General features: G+C 41.1%; 1 pseudogene across 1 annotated transcript in view; it reads right to left on the bottom strand.

Annotated features, from left to right (window-relative positions):
* The window catches only part of LOC309629909 (anaphase-promoting complex subunit 7 pseudogene), a 176,951-nt pseudogene extending 168,925 nt beyond the window's left edge, over positions 1-8,026 (bottom strand). The window contains exon 1 of the transcript XR_014249500.1: positions 1,032-8,026. The product of XR_014249500.1 is annotated as an anaphase-promoting complex subunit 7 pseudogene (transcript). The remainder of the gene's footprint in view (positions 1-1,031) is intronic.
* Between the last annotated feature and the right edge of the window lie 9,263 nt (positions 8,027-17,289).

Genomic DNA, 17,289 nt, shown 5'->3' with positions numbered 1-17,289 from the left:
GAAAATGATGACGAGGAAGAGCGGGGAATGATGACCACTCAAGCAGATGGTGCTATATCACAATGTCAAAAAAACCCCCACCAAGCTTCTAAATTGATGGGCACAATAAAATCTTATTTCTGTAAAAGAAAATGAAAGGTTCATATAATAATAACTATTATCTCTAGGTAGTGAGATCATAGGCGATCTATGTTTTACTTTTTTGCTTATGTGTACTATAGTTTTCTAGAATGAACATTGATTAATTTTGTATCTAAAGTTATTTTTTAAAAAACAAACAAACAGGGCTTCCCTGGTGGCGCAGTGGTTGAGAATCTGCCTGCCAATGCAGGGGACACGGGTTCGAGCCCTGGTCTGGGAAGATCCCACGTGCCGCGGAGCAGCTGGGCCCGTGAGCCACAACTACTGAGCCTGCGCGTCTGGAGCCTGTGCTCCGCAACAAGAGAGGCCGCGATAGTGAGAGGCCCGCGCACCGCGATGAAGAGTGGCTCCCGCTTGCCGCAACTAGAGAAAGCCCTCGCACAGAAACGAAGACCCAACACAGCCATAAATAAATAAATAAATAAATAAAATTTAAAAAACAAACAAACAAACATCACCTTCCTATCTCTTCCTGGTTCCTACCTACAGAGGTGGCAGCCATCTCCTATTTGCCTGTCTGGTGGCAGAAACTTAGTCTCCGTCAGTTCGAGGTTCCCCGTTCTCGCTGAGATCGAGTCTGAGTTCCAGGAGGCTTACGTTACGTCACAGCTCTGGGAAGGGCCATCTGGCTCTTGATAACCATCTAACTAGGCTGGCCCCTGCTTGGATGTGCAGCCTTCCCTCTCCTGCTCCTCATGTGTGAGGGTATCTCATCCCCATTGCGGACCTCTGGGCCTCTCCAAGTGTGGCTCGTTTTGATGCTCTCAGCCCACTCTGGAGTTCACTCTTTGGTGCATCTCCCTTTATCTGCTTGGGAGCATGAGGGAATTCTAGGAGGCTGCTGTGGGCCATTGACCTAGACACCCCGCATAACCATTTCCCCTCCTTACCTCTGCTTCTGACCAGTGCGGGATAAGTTGGGGTGGCTTATCACCCCTCAGGTTCCAACTGGAAAGTAAGAAGAGACACCTTCTGCACCCGAATCCCTCTAACCTTTTCTGGGGTATCTATCATTCCCTTGGCTTCCACTCCCAGGACGCAGCCCAGGGAAGGCAAGGCATAGGGTACCTCTTCAGGGTCCCAGCTTTTTATACTTTCCCTCCAGTCCTCTCCTCCCATCCACCCGGGGAACATTTTAAAGCTAGCTCTGAGGGTGGGAAAAACTGTCTGTGAGTCATCCCGTATTCTTTGGAATATCTTATCCTGTGCCCTGTGTTCTTTCTTGTTCCCACTGTGGGTTGGGCTTTTAGAACTACAAAGGCTTCTTTTCTCTCTGCTGGGTCATTCCTACCCCAAGGCAAAGTGCACTGAGCCTGAGTGGGAGGAAGGGCCATGGGGAAAATCCTGGGGCCAAGGTGGGGACCCAGTGGTTGATATCTTAAAATATTATTCCACCACAGGGGTTTGATATGTAATGTTTGCTGAAGGCTTTTTTCAAAAAGCTTTTTATGAGTTTCTAAGAACATCACTGCTCCTATTCAGTCTCCCTCATTACATGATGATTAGATTATAAGGCACTGAGTTCAGATGGTCAGTACAATTAATTCCTTTGATCATGTCCATTTATTTAAAGAGCTGAGATAATTTTATCTTTATGTACTCTACAAGTGCTACTTCTGTGTACATTTGAGATTAATTACTATTAACTGAACTACACCATTTTCCTCTTGAATCTCACATAAATGCAATCATATAGTGTGTACCATTGTTGTGTCTGAATTCTTTTGATCAGCTTAATATTTGTGAGATTCACTCATGTTGTTTTGTGGATTTAAAAAAAATTATTGTATAATATTCTATTGTACAAAAGGCCAGAATTTATTTACCTATTCTCTTGTTGATGGATATTTGGGTTGTTCCCAATTCTCGGTTATAATGAGAAAAGCTGCTATGATCATTCTCATCCTTGTCTTCTAGTAGAGAGGCTTCATTCCTCTCGGGTATATGCCTGGAGTGAGATTGCTGGGTCTTAGGATAGTTATATACTGAGCTTTAGTCTATAATGCCAAATAGCTTTCTAGGAGGGGTATGAATTTATACTCTCACCAGCAATGGATGAGAATTCCAGTTGCTTGACATCCTAATCAACAATAATTTGTATCATCAGACTTTGAAGTTAGCCATTCTGATGGCCGTATAACCCATTCTGATGGGTTATATCATTGTGTTTTGATTTGCATTTCCCTGAGGAGTAATGATGTTGAGCACCTTTTCATATGCTTATTAGCTATTTGGATACCCTCCTTTGTGAGATGTCTGTTCAAGTCTTTTGCCCATTTTCTATTCAAGTGTTTGTCTTTTTCTTATTGACTTATAGGAGTTCTTTATACATTTGGATACAAAGCTTTTTTTGGATATGTGCATTGCAGATATTTTCTCCAGAGCTGTGGCTTGCCTTTTCACTCCCTTATGGGTGTCTTACTTTTGATGAGCAGAAGCTCTTAATTGTAATTATGCCCAATTTGCTAATTTCTTATGGTTAGTAATTTTTGTGTCCTGTTCAGTAAATCTTTCCTTAATCCAAGTTCATGAAAAATATTCTCCTGCGTTTCTTCTCGGAGTCTTCACGTATAGATCTGCTAGCAATCTCAAATTAATAATTTGTGTTTGATTTGAGGTAAGAGGCAATGTTCATTTTTTCCACAGGGGTATACAATTGCTATAACACTATTATTAAAAAGATTATTCTTTTGCTATTGTGTTGTTATTGCACATCAAGTAACTGTATATATGTGGGCATATTTCTGAACTCTATATTTTGTTGACTTATTTGCCTGTTCTCAGGCCAGTGTCACACTGTCTGAATCACTGTAGCTTTATAGTAATTCTTGAAATTTGGTAGTGTAAACTCTTCAACTTTGTGCTTTTTCTTTAAGATTGTCTTGGCTGTACTAGGCCATTTGCATTTCCATATAAATATTATAAATTTCCACCCCAAAAAATCAACTGAATTTGGATAGGGATTGCATTGAATCTGTACATCAATTTGGGAAGAATTGATATCTTAACAATAGTCTAATCCAATTTCTAAGATTGCTGGATAATTCTATGTATATTCAATCATATATCTGTGAATAAAAAGTGTTACACCTTCATTTCCAACCTTTATATCTTTTAATTTTTTTCTTGCCTAATGCATGAGCTAGATCCACCTATATAATGTTTAATAGAAATGGTGATAGTAGGCATTGTTGTTTTATTTCTGGCCTCAGTGGTAAGGAGTTCAGTACTTTATCATTTATTTAATATTAGCTATAGGTATTTTATTGGTACTCTTTATAAGGTTAAAGAAGTTCCCTTCTAATTCTAGTTTATTAAGAGATTTTATCATGAATGGCTGTTTAATTTTGTCAAATGCTTTTTCCACATGTGTGGAGGTGATCCTATAATTCTTCCCCTTTATATTATTAATTTGGTGAATTATACTGATATCTGAGTATTAAATCAATTTTGCAACCTTGTAAAACTTGGCTTGGTCATAATGTATAGTCTTTCTTATTTTTCACTGGATTCAATTTACTAATATTATTTTGTTTAGGATTTTAGTATCTATATTCTTAAGTAAGACATAATGGCCTATAACGTTCTTATAATGTCCCTGGCAATTTTTGGTATCAGGGTCATGCTGGCCTTATAAAACTAGTTTGGAATTGTTTCTTCTTTTTTCTCAAAAAGTATATATATTCTCCTTTGAATGTTCAGAAAAAGATTTACCAATAAATTCATCCAGGCCTGCAGAGTTTTCTGAGGCAGCTGGAGGATAAGGGTGGATTTTTACTTCAGATTCACTCTTTAATCTGTATTGGACTATTTATTTTTCCTATTTCCTTTGTGTCAGTTTAAGTAATTTGTGTTTCTCAAGAAATTTTTCCATTTCAACTATATCGTCAAATTTTTTGGTGTAAAGGTGTTACATTACCATCTTAAATTTTTAAAAAATATTTAGGATCTGTAATTATGCCCCCTTTTTTATTCCTGGAATTGGTAATTTATGTTTTTTGTTTCTTGATCTATGCTTGGGGTTTATCAATTTTATTGATCTTTTCAAAAAACAATTTTTAATTTTATTTCTGTTTTATTTCTATCTCTATTTTTATTTCTTAAAGTTTTGTTCCTGTCTTTATTTCCTGTCTTTTTTAAAATTTGCTTTTCTTTTTCTAGCTTCTTGGGATGGAAGTTTAGATCATTAATTGTCAAACTAAAGCTAAAAATTTCCCTCTAGGCACTGCTTTAGCTGTGTCTCAAATTTTGATGTGTAATATTGTTATTTCTTTGATTTTTAAAAACTTGTTTTTAATTTTTCAATAGGTAATGCAAGCACATAGAAACATGTACAAAAGTATATGCAGTGAAAAGTTTCCATCTATATCACTTGGAATCTGGCAAGAAACAAACATTTCCCCCACTTAGATGGTTCATATGAAGATAATTTAATAAGAAATTATTACAAAAGTATCAATAGGACTGAGGGATCAAACAAGGGATTTAAATTATTGTTGATTCATCATCAGCAGGATGTCATTATCACTTTTAGGCCTGAAGGAACAAAATTAGGAAATGGTGTTCACAGAAGCTGGTAAAAGTTAGAACCATGAAGGTAGGGCCCGCTGCAGGTACCACAGTTACGGAGAGGTGAGGATACTGCCAGAACTATTTCACCAAGAAAATAGGGAGTGGGATGAGAAATCTGGCTACTCTCCTCCTGTGCTTCCATCTTCTGCTATTGCTTCTTTTTAGCTGAATCCAAGCCAGTCTTTAGGTGGTGATCTCCAGGACAGAGAACTGGTCAAAGAAGGGTGGAGAATGAGGGGCTGGGGGAAACGATTGGAGAACAACAAGCACGGGAGATGTTCAGCGGGTAAAGAATGGGGATGAAGCTATGACATAACTCTGCCCTGAATTGCTAGGGTTGTTGCATAATGGACGTTTGTAAAGAAAGGCACTCCGGTAACTGGGGAAATCAGGGATCAAACGCTCTTTAACTCCATTCCAAAGAAAAGTAGGATTTGGAGGATCACAGAAGGTATTACCAAGACAGTGTATTACACACTGTTAAACACTGTCCTCAGTGTGAGATGTGTACCCACAGAGTACACAAAATAGTACAAGGACTCAGTATTATAGGACGTTGAATCACACACTGAGAAATTAATTCTCTTTTTAATTATCCCTCAGTGCTTCTGATTAAATCAAGAAGAAAGTTTCCACTTGAATGTTTTAACAACTCTCTAATAAGAACAGACATCTCCCACTCCCCCACCCCTACGTTGCCCCTCCCCCCTCAACTATTGGGTATAAGATAGACTCAAGGATGGATTGTACAACACGGGGAATATAGCCAATGTTTTGTAATAACTGTAAATGGAAAGTAACCTTTAAAAGTTGTATAAAAATAAAAAGTTTTAAAAAAAAAGAACAAGCCCAAGTTCAGAGCTTTTGTCAAAGAACAAGATCAAGCTAGAAGTTAATAACACTGGTTTTCATGGCTCTTATTTTTATTTATTTATTTATTTATTTATTTTATTTTTTATTTTTTGGCTGTGTTGGGTCTTTGTTTCTGTGCAAGGGCTTTCTCCAGCTGTGGCCAGTGGGGGCCACTCTTCATCGCGGTGCGCGGGCCTCTCACTATCGCGGCCTCTCTTGTTGCGGAGCACAGGCTCCAGATGCGCAGGCTCAGTAGTTGTGGTTCACGGGCTTAGTTACTCCGTGGCATGTGGGATCTTCCCAGACCAGGGCTCAAAACCGTGTCCCCTGCATTGGCAGGCAGATTCTCAACCACTGTGCCACCAGGGAAGCCCTATGGCTCTTACTTTTGAAGTAGCTGTCAGTTTATGGCAAATAATATTGGTTTTCCATGTATGGAAATAATGTAAAGTTTCTTTTGAAAAAATATGTATTTAGGTAAGAACCAAGTCAGTTTAAAGAAAAATGTATAAGAACACAGGAGGTAATCAGCTGTGGCAAGCATAGTGAAAGGATACTTAAAAGACTAAGTTTGGGAAACACAGCTCAATATTATTGTGAGGTGTTTATAGTTATCTACCAAAAAGTTTCTGTTCCAGTTTGTAGTGTTCCAGAACCTTCTCTTTCTTTGATACAGAAACCATTGTTGGGCAGGCAATGCTTTACTTCGTTTTAGGATAGTCTTTTTCCTTGCACATTTCTTCAGGTGCAGAGTATACAGTTTAAACCAATATTCAGGGCTGTTTAACTTTTTTTGTAGTTTTTGGTTTTATTTCAGGACTTTTAATAATAAACAAGTCTTTCTCTTTTCTTTTTTTTAAAAATATTTATTTATGTATTTATGTATTTATTTATTTATTTTGGCTGCAGCAGGTCTTGGTTGCAGCATGCAGGATTTTCATTGCAGCATGAGGGATCTTTAGCTGTCGCATGCGGGATCTTTTAGTTGCAGCATGTGGACTTCTTAGCTGCATCATGCAGACTTGTTAGTTGAGATATGCAGACTCCTTAGTTGCGGCATGTGAACTCAGTTGCAGCATGCATGCGGGATCTAGTTCCCCAACCAGGGATCAAACCCAGGCCCCGTGCATAGGGAGCATGGAGTCTTACCCACTGGACCACCAGGGAAGTCCCCAAGTTTTTCTCTTTTCTTTTCCTTTTTTTTCTGAAAAAATACATCCTCCCTCTCTGTTCACATCAATGACACTTACAACAAAAACAAAGGGACTTCCCTGGTGGCACAGTGGTTAAGAATCCGCCTGCCAGATGTAGAGAATGGACTTGAGGACACGGGGAGGGGGAAGGGTAAGATGGGACGAAGTGAGAGAGTGGCATGGACATATATACACTACCAAATGTAAAAGAGATAGCTAGTGGGAAGCAGCCACGTAGCACAGGGAGATCAGCTCGGTGCTTTGTGACCACCTAGAGGGGTGGGATAGGGAGGGTGGGAGGGAGACGCAAGAGGGAGGAGATATGGGGATGTATGTATATGTATAGCTGATTCACTTTGTTATAAAGCAGAAACTAACACACCATTGTAAAGTAATTACACTCCAATAAAGATATTAAAAAAATATAAAATATAGAAAAAAAAAAAGAAAGAAAGAATCCGCCTGCCAATGCAGGGGACACGGGTTCGAGCCCCCGACCAGGAAGATTCCACATGCCACGGAGCAACTAAGCCCGCGTGCCACAACTACTGAAGCCTGCCCGCCTAGAGCCCGTGCGCTGCAACAAGAGAAGCCACCGCAATGAGAAGCCGCGCACCGCAACGAAAAGTAGCCCCAGTTCGCCACAACTAGAGAAAGCCTGAGCCCAGCAATGAAGACCGAACACAGCCAAAAATAAATAAATAAACTTATTAAAAAAAAAAAATCCTTTTGTTTCCTTCCTTTGTGTTCTTGCCCAAATATAAAGATCTTCATGGTTTACCTAGGATGGGCGATGGGAACCATTAAGATATTACTGGTTTTACCAAATCTATCTTTCCTGTATTTTTTTTTTTTGGAAAGGGATAAGAGGATTTGACAGTTGAGGCTCTTAGACATAACAGCCCCGAGTGGGATGCCAAAAAAAAAGCTTTATTTGGTTCCCCCTTTGTATGTGTTGGTTGCCAGATAAATTATCCTAATAAGTGACATGCAAGGCAAACCCAATTTTAAAGATAATCCTGAAAAAATGGAGAAATGTGGGATAAAGCAAATATAGTACAATGTTAATTATAGAATCTAGGTGGTGGGTATATGTGGGCTCACTGTAAATTTCTTTCAGCTTTTACATAGGATTGAAAATTTTCTTAGCAAGATTTTGGGGAAAAAAATCTTTAAAAGATCTATTTAGTGTTTTCCACTGGAAGTATGTAGGAAATAGGACCTTCCAGGTCTGTGTGCAATTTGGTGGTCTGTTTGGGCCCCTCAACACTGTCTGGGTCTTAGTTGTGCTATGCGTGAACTTTTAGTTGTAGCATGCGGACTTCTTAGTTGCTGCATGTGGGCTTTTTAGTTGTGGCATGCGACCTCTTAGTTGCAGCCTGCGTGTGGGATCTGCTTCCCTGACCAGATATCAAACCTGGGCCCCCTGCATTTGGAGCATGGCCTCTTACCCACTGGACCACCAGTAAAGTCCCAATAACTTAACCTTTAGCTATGTAACACAGTCACAGCTAATGGAGACTGAGTCGGGGAAGGGCCAGGAGTAGAGGGTTGAGAGGGCGCAGCTGGCCAGGTGCAAATCATTCCTTGTAAGTAATCAGTGTCTGTCCGCACAGAAAGCCAGCTTTGGTGAAACAAATCCATTAGCTAGGATTTTTCACATTGTGGTAGAGCAATTTAACGGCAGGCACACATCGTTAATTCTTTTTACATTTAAAATTTTGTGTTTGGGACAGAATATTCATCTTTTTAAGGATACTGATAGCCATCTAGACCTGACATGGACTTCAGTCTTATTTAGCAGCAAATAATAACTGTCAGCTCTTTGTAAACAGATACAGAGAAGTAGGTGCCCGTTTTTATTAAATGAAAGAAAGCCATCATTCTCTAAAAGCAAAGTTTGCGTGAACCTCTTTCTGGTTTGGCGTCGCAGAGGTCCATGGACTCTAAGTGAGAATTGAATTGTTCAAAAGCAGAATGGGAAATGCCAATTGACCTGAGCTCGCATAACTTCTTTAACTCAAATCTAGCAGGCTTGTTGTCACACTACTGACACTACACAGAGCAGTCTCTCACAGCATCAGATGGAAAGCTCATTTAATCAGATTTGGTCTGGAAATTTTTCTAGGGTTTCACAACCTATGAAAAACACCAATATATCAGCACACTCAAAAATCTGCAGTGAGATTGCTTTAAATATAGATATATTACCAAGATCTGAGAAAGCACATAATGAAGGGTAAGTTTTCCAGCAGAGAAGAGGAAGCACAACCCCCTTGTGGGAGCAGAGTACCACCCCTGGATGGAGGTAGTGGATGTAGGGCTTTCTCAAGATGTGCTCCCCAAGCCTCCACCCCTACGAGATTTTTATCAACTTTATTGAGATATAATTCATATATGATAAAATTCACCCATTTATAGTGTACAAATCAGTGGTTTTTTAGTAAATTCACAGAGTTGTACAACCATCACTACAACCTAATTTTAGAACGTGTTCATCATCCCCCAAAGAACCCGTGGACCGTAGCAGTCACTCCCCATTCTCCCTCTCCCCAGCTCCCGGCAACCTGCTAATCTGTTTTCTGTCTCTATGGATTTGCCTGTTTGGGGTATTTCATATAAACGAAATCATAGAATTTTGAATCATACAAAATCAAATCATACAATATGAATATTTCTGTCCCCCCTGCACTGTAGGCACTTATGATGATGCATAAGAGAATTTTCTTCTCCTGGCCTCAAATTTCCAGGTAAGGGCAGACAGACCCAAACACACAAACCCTCAGTGAGTTGATATCCTCTAACGTGAGCATCTTGGATCAGCACAGGAGTAAACCAAAGAGAGCATCTCAGGCCGGGCCTGGGACTGGGAACCACACTAATACACCTACAAGAGGTTAACTAAGGCCTGAAAGTGTTATGCCCTAGATAGGTGGCCACATGGATTGGGCCAGTCTGGTGAACTATCTTTTTTTCCCTTCCTCTTTTTTCTTCTTCAACTATTATCCTGCTATAGAAAAATTTCAGGAGTCTTATCTTGGATCCATACAACTGTGTCAAGAGATTTATTCTCTTTTACCTAACAGGGAAAACTGCCTTTACTTTCTTGGCTCAGATCCTCTTGGGAGTGACAGGGACCTTGGAGATCATCTAGGTTATTCTCCAATTATCACCAAGTCAAAAAGCCCTGGAAATTGGCTGCTTCCATGGATCAGTCATTGCACTCTTTGCCAATGGAAAAGCGCTGATGTCACTCTGTTACTAGCAGTTGGCTGCCGAGTGGTAATGATAAAAGGGGGCAGGCTAGTTGAAAGCATGTGGATAGGTGGAAGGGAGGGCCAAGGTGATTTATATGCAAGTATAACAGAAAGAGTGCTAAGCTGGTGTTAGCTGTGTGACTTTGGGCATGTCTTTAAGCTACCTGGGTTTTACTTACCTGTAATAAACAATCAAAGCAGTTAACACTTACTAGGTTCTTAATAGTTTACGTGAACTATTCATGTCGAATTTTCACAACAGTTTATGACAGATCCTGTCATTTCCTCCATTTTACAGATGAGGAACCTGAGGCACAAAGAGGGTTACTTGCTCAAGGTCACTCAAGTAAACCCAGGCAGTCCGACTCCAGAGTCTGAGCTCTGTCAACGGAGAGGGTTGGATTAGATGAATGTTAAAGACTCTTCCCATCTCTGCTATTAATTTTCTCCCTTGTTAAACTGGGATAATAATAGAGTTGTGAAGATCATGAGATAACACAGATTAAGTGCTTAGCACAGCGCCTGGATCATAAGTGCTCAGTGAATGTCAGCTATTACTATCATTCATACTTTTACTATTACCACTGCCATTTTATGGAACAAATCACTCTTGCCATCTCCTCAGCAGCTGCCGGAGTACACAGCCCAACTGGACCTATTAATAAATTCAAACAGTGGGTCAATTCAGTCATAAAATCAAGCAAGCCTGAACTGATGCTGAAGTGAATTGCCTAGTTAAATAGTCTTAAGCAGTGCTATCCAACAGAACATTCTGTGATGATGGAAATGCTCTCTATCTGTGCTGTCCAATAAGGTAGCCACTAGCAGCATGTACCCATTGAGTGCTGGAAATGTGATTAGTGTGACTGAGGGACTATTTCACTGTATTTAATTTTACTTACTTTAAATTTCTAACTTAATAGCCACATGTGGCTGGTGGCTACCATATTGGACCACTCAGGCTAAGGCCTATCTGGTAGCCAAGAACACTTGGTAAGAGAACTCGAAAGTGCCAGGAACAAGAAAGGGAGTCGGAAGCTCCTCTGGCCACAACTCTGTTTTGTTACAGGTGCCTTAAAGAATCATTGATATTAGAATGCTCAGGCTTTAAAGGATTCCCTTCATCTATTAAGTGGGGATGTGGATATTTTAAGGGTGAGAGGCAAGGTGGTGGGAAGAAAGAAGACAATTCCACTTTCCTCACTGGGATACCCCCAATTGATTCTGGGTAGAACTACATTCCTTATTACTATTAAAAATTATATGGTGGTAGGGGCTTCCCTGGTGGCGAAGTGGTTAAGAATCCACCTGCCAGTGCAGGGGACACAGGTTCAAGCCCTGGTCCTGGAACATCCCACATGCGTGGAGCAACTAAGCCTGTGCACCACAACTACTGAGCCCGTGTGCCACAACTACTGAAGCCCACGCGCCTAGAGCCCGTGCTCTGCAACAAGAGAAGCCGCCATAGTGAGAAGCCTGTGCACCACATCGAAGACCCAACGTAACCAAAATTAAGTGAATAAATAAATAAATAAATTTATTTAAAAAAATTATTTGGGATGGGATAGTTTATACCCACACTATGTAAAGCGCCATGACATTCCATTTTTCAAATGCTCTGTTTTACTACATGCAGAAACTAAAAAGTTATTTCAAGTTGTGGCTTGAATGATTAATTAAGAAAAAGATAATCAAAATGGATGATCAAAGTATCATAGACCTGGAAGGGGCTGTCTCGTAAGCATGTCCATTACAAACTGGCATCTTAGGGAAGTCACACACACATCCCTGGGACACAAGTGTGACACTGTGCCTTGCTTTTTGGACTGACTGGCTTTGGATCGGAGAGGAGAACAGTCAGCCAGGTGGTGATAGCACTGCCCTCAGCTCTCACCCTGGTCCTCTGAGGATCTTACCCACATTTTTTAAAATAAATAATTTTCTGATGATACAAGGATAGCAGTGAGCCCATTTCCATCTAAGTCTGTAAACACGTGACTGCTTCCCTCGTACAAATTACTAGACCGTGTATCATGTTCTGATTCTAAATATTTTGAGCAGAAGAAATCCCCCACCCCTGCTCACTCCCCCCTACCACCAATGAATAATTCACTGGCTGCCAAAATTTGCAGAAGGCAAAACTGAAACCTAATGAGGCTAGCTTGTGTGAAACCAATTTTTAAATGATAGTAATTAAGAGACTTTTCATATAGGAAAGGCTTTGTTTAGATTGAAAAGTTAAAAGCCACCGCCAGAAACACAAGGGTCTTGTGCATAAAGGATTCTCTTTTTGCCACCCAGCAGTCACTGTGGCCAGTGTGTGAGCAGTGAATGCTAACACAGCGGTCCGCCCTGGCGTTTTCGCTACTTCACCACTGTCTTGTGGAGTCCCCCTCGGAGAGTGCCTTGCACCAGGGCTGCAGTCTCTCAGGCTGTCTGCAAGCAGACACCAGGCCATCTGTCCTCTCGCCTTCCACCCAAACACAGCTGCTGGGCTCTATCCCAGCTCCAGCCATCTGGAGGAGGAACAAAGGCCCCTCTCCTCACCCTCTCCCTGGCTGCCGAGGGGAGACTGGGGAGTCTTGGCACCGTCTTGGCCTCGGTGAGGAAAGGAAAATGGAAGAAGCAGCCATGTTCCCTCCTAGTGGTCAGCAGCTCCTCCTCCTGGTTCTCGGGGTCGATGAAACCCTTCATTCATGCCCCAGACATGTGTCAAGATACTCTTGCAAGTGTCAAGCCCTGGACCAGGCTCTGGGGACTCGAGAATGAGACCCAGCTTCTGGCCTCTAGGAGCTCACAGTCTGGTGAGGTTGATGGACGTGTACACAGTCAAGTCCTCTGTACGCAGACGTGAAAGGTTGGAGGAGCCAGCAGAGGGATGCTTGACCCAGGCGAAGGGAGCCAGAGAAGGGTTCCCACGGCGGGGCATTGGACTTGATGTCTAAAAATGAGTTCGCACTCGGCACCAGCAAATCAGAATGGGGAAAGTCTGGCCCAAGCAGGAAGTGTATGGAACCCTACATGGTGGGAAGAGGAAGATGATGAAGGGAGAGGACAGACAGGGAGAGCCAGATTCTAGTGGTCCTTGATGTCCGTCAGAGGATAAGGGGAGGCAGTGAAGGGCTGTGAGCATGGGAGGCTCACGGTCAGATTTGTGATTTGAGAAGATCTTTAGATGGTGGGGAAGAGGACAGATACGAAGGAGCGAGCCTCATTAAGACCAGTCACGGTAATCCAGGGGAAAAATCGTGGTGGCCGAACGAAGTGAAGAAGGAGATGAAGAAATTAAATTGAGGGAGAAATCATCACTAAAAATGCTAGCTCGAAACCCTCCAAAACAGTTCCCAAATAATTTTTAAGTTCAGAGTAAGCTCTGCAAAAGGGGAACACAAAACTACTCTTCAGTGTTACTGAACTCAGAACTACTCTTCAGTCCCATCTGAGAAGAGTGACCTCTTCTCAGATAGGAAAGAGCTTGACAGTACAGGGATAGCTACTGCCCCAAAGGGCCCAGGAGCCACCTGGCAGCCACAGACGGTATAAGCTGGCATGTCAGGCTACTCTCAGAAAGGATATTTACCAAGAGGTATCAGACTTGCTGAAATGCCTCCAATCCCAGCTCAAGCATTTACCTATGATCTTCGTGCCAGTTAGGTCCTCAAAGCCACCAGGAGAGACTTCCTTTCTGAAGGCAGGCTGTTCTGCTGGTTGCACTCAGCTCTGGGGTGCTTTTGGCCTCATTGGGGGAAATCTCAGGGCAGTGGAGGGCAGCTTCTCAGAAGAGCGGTGTGTCAGTCACTGCCCCTTTCCCCCTCTTGCCTGCTGCATGAATCTGCCCACAAGATTCTGCATGTCAGAGGTCCATGGTCTGTTCAGTTTTTAAATTTTTTTTTAATTAAAGGAAAAGAAAGTGAAGGCCCTTTCTGTTCTGATGCCCTTCATTCCTGGTCTCCTTACAGCACGTGGGGTCATAATTTCACAGGAAGAATCAGGAGCCAAAAAACAGGGTTAGAAATTGGTTCCTCTTAGAAAGGCAGGGACCAAATGTTAGTGACAATCTGATTTAAGATAGAAGAGGAAAAAAAAGATGCCACAGCTCCATCCCTTAGATCTATGCAATGGGCTCAATACTGGCTCCAAGACAAAGACCCTGAGGCCTGGCTCACTGCTCAGAACCTCAGTTTCTAATCATAAAAAATACTTCCAAAGCACTTTATTATGTGCGTATTTTTCCATTTTTTTAAAAAACGTGAGGCGTGGAGAACTATAGTAGGTCATAGGTCTGGCAGCTAGATTAAAATACTCTTTAAGACAGTGAAAACTCACACCATTATTTTTCCTTCTCGGGGATGAATCTTAATTTCCATTCTGAGGAATTCTTTTTCACTTTTAACACATAAAATTTTAAAATTACAACTGCTAAAAATAGCCATGGGTAGATTTTCCATTCCTTTTCTTCTGTTTCTCGAGCCCTTGTATCACAGCTGCTTTCCTGTAAGGAGGATTGTTTGGGTTTGTTTGGTAAGTTTTAAAAGAATATATTTTCTGTTGCTTTCATTGTTGCATTTTGAGCATCTTCTGTTATTAATGTTACCCTAAATTAGACATTGTAGAAACAGTAGATAAGCTTGTTCATTCAGCTGATTCATAATTTCTTACCTAAAAAAAGCATATCAGTAGTTTTAGAAGACATGATAAATTAATACTACAATATAACCTTCAAAACAGATTGCTGAAGGGCCCAAGGATTACCACTTAGTGCCTTCGTTGAGAAAGGTTTTTTTTGTTTGTTTTTTTCCTTCTTGGTGTTATTCCCATATTTTAACAGAGTAAAAGAGAATATTTTCTGTCAATCTTGTTTCTAAAATTCATGCTGTTTTTAATCCTCAATGCATCGATTTCGAGAGCGGCGATCTTTGTAAAGTCCGTTCACTTCCCTGGGTCTCAGTGTCTGTATCCTGAGAGGAAGTAGGAGAGGTAAAAGATGTATAATGTCTCAAGAGTTTTAATGTTCTATAGTTTCCCCATTTATTTATTATTTTTTTATTTTTGGCTGTGTTGGGTTTTTTCGTTTCTGTGCGAGGGCTTTCTCTAGTTGCGGCGAGCGGGGGCCACTCTTCATTGCGGTGCGCGGGCCTCTCACTATCGCGGCCTCTCCCGTTGCGTAGCACAGACTCCAGACGCACAGGCTCAGTAGTTGTGGCTCACGGGCTTAGTTGCTCCGCGGCATGTGGGATCTTCCCAGACCAGGGCTCGAACCCGTGTCCCCTGCACTGGCAGGCAGACTCTCAACCACTGCGCCACCAGGGAAGCCCCAGTTTCCCCATTTAAATGCTCCTTCTTTATTCTGATAGAATCCATACTCTTTCTCCTATCACAGTTCCCGAGTGCCTGAATGCCTGCACTCCCCACTTACGCCTTCCCCCTGCTGCGGGCTCTGTTATCGTGGGCCTTGAATCACATTCTTTCAGCCAGAGAACACGCAACAAATTTTGCCCTCCAAGAACCTGCATACTTTTGTGGGACCAGAAGGGCAAGTCACATGACTTCCCTTGCTTGTCTGGAAATTGCTCCGTCAAAAGATTTCTCAGCATTTCTTTCACTTCATTTATTCCAGATCCTTCAAATCCCACATTGTTCTCATGCTCACAACTTCAACAGATGGTCTTCTAAAAGGAAAAATATGTTGCGGTGTTCAGTTCCCCTCTTACATCCCTCACTTACCTACCCTTGAAGTCTTTTTCACATCCTACTCTCTTCTAAGCTTATATGTATATAGATATTTTTCTTTTGATGTGGTGACCCCCTCAACCATAATTCCTTATTCTTTTTTGCTTGAAGTATAAACTGGTCACTCCCAAGACAAACTCTGCAGGCAACACAGCTCTACACCTTCAGACGAATGCTGAGGCTTTCGTTGTAATAGTCTTATTTGTTTTCTGTTTAAAAAAAGATGTTTTAGGAGTTCCAAATCCAGCTTTCTAGGAACAAAACATAGAAGCATGAAACCAGGGTATTTTAGAGGAAGCAGAATCCTTTGAGGTGATGCCATGGGGTGGCCCCATTTTACAGAGGAGAAACTGACAGTCTGAAACTGGGAGACTCAAGGTCTTTTTAAGAGTAGTGGCAGAGTTCAAACCGGAAGCAGAGACAGCCGCGTCTCAGACCAGAGTCATCTCTACCTTGGTTTCTTCAACTGTGAAGTGCGAAGGGTTACACAACCATAAAGTGAAGTACCCGGCTCACAACAGGATTGAGAAAGATAAGTGAGTTAATATGGTAAGTACTTAGAACAGTGTCTGGCACAAAGTAGCATCCCATAAGTGTTAGTCTATTATTAACAGAAGTACTGAAGGCCCATATTGTAGGGAAAGGATGCCTTATATTGTCATTGTGTGAATTTTGTGGAAACTTTTACATTTCTTTATTCTATGGAGTTTCTGTTAGAAATTTGAAGGATGGAATTAGGCCCCAAATGATGATACTGATAAATTCACATAAAATATAATAATAATAATAATAATTTAAAAATTAAAAAGTGTCACAGCATTAAATATGTTTTATAAGGTAGATGACATTACCAAGGGCATAGAGAAACCCTTGATAATCCGTTTTGTTTTGTTTTACCTTTTCTATCAACTTTCGGTTTTATAATGGTTTTCTACAAAAACATATACTATATTCTTGAATATAATATCTTCCTCTATTTTTATTCCTCATGTTTTTTTTTCTCTTCTTTTCCATCATGGTTATTCCCCACTGAAAACAAATTTAGGGGCTTCTAAAGCTTTATAACAGCAGCAGTCTGTCCTTTCTATAACCCGACAATGCAATCTGTTCATCAAACATGCACCTAACTCTGTTTTTAGTTATAATATTTGTTCCCTTATCCCTCTGATATTTTCATTCTTAAGACGGAGTAGACGGGGGATAGTGGCGAGAAATCTTCGAAGAGGAACGGCTTAAAATGAAAGCACTTTAAAATGTCAGTGTGTCAAGACTTTACAATGTGATGTTCATGGGATATAAGTAGAAGGAGCCGGAAAGACCTGAAAAAAAACTAAGTTATTTGCAAAGTGGTTGAAATGCGGTATACATTTAGAATTCCCTTTCAAATGTCAAGTTTGTGAGAAGATTTTTAAATGCATGGCTATTATACATATGCATAATAATTGATAAAGATATCCTTAGGAACAGCAGATTAATTCTGGGGTGTAAGTTTGGGCCTGACTGAAGTCATATAACCGCATCATGTCTTAAAAATGGAGCAAGCG

The sequence above is a fragment of the Balaenoptera borealis genome (assembly GCF_965194805.1).
Source record: "Balaenoptera borealis genome assembly, chromosome: 5".
Taxonomy (NCBI): Eukaryota; Metazoa; Chordata; class Mammalia; order Artiodactyla; family Balaenopteridae; genus Balaenoptera; species Balaenoptera borealis.
This window is presented reverse-complemented; position numbering and strand designations above follow the sequence as displayed.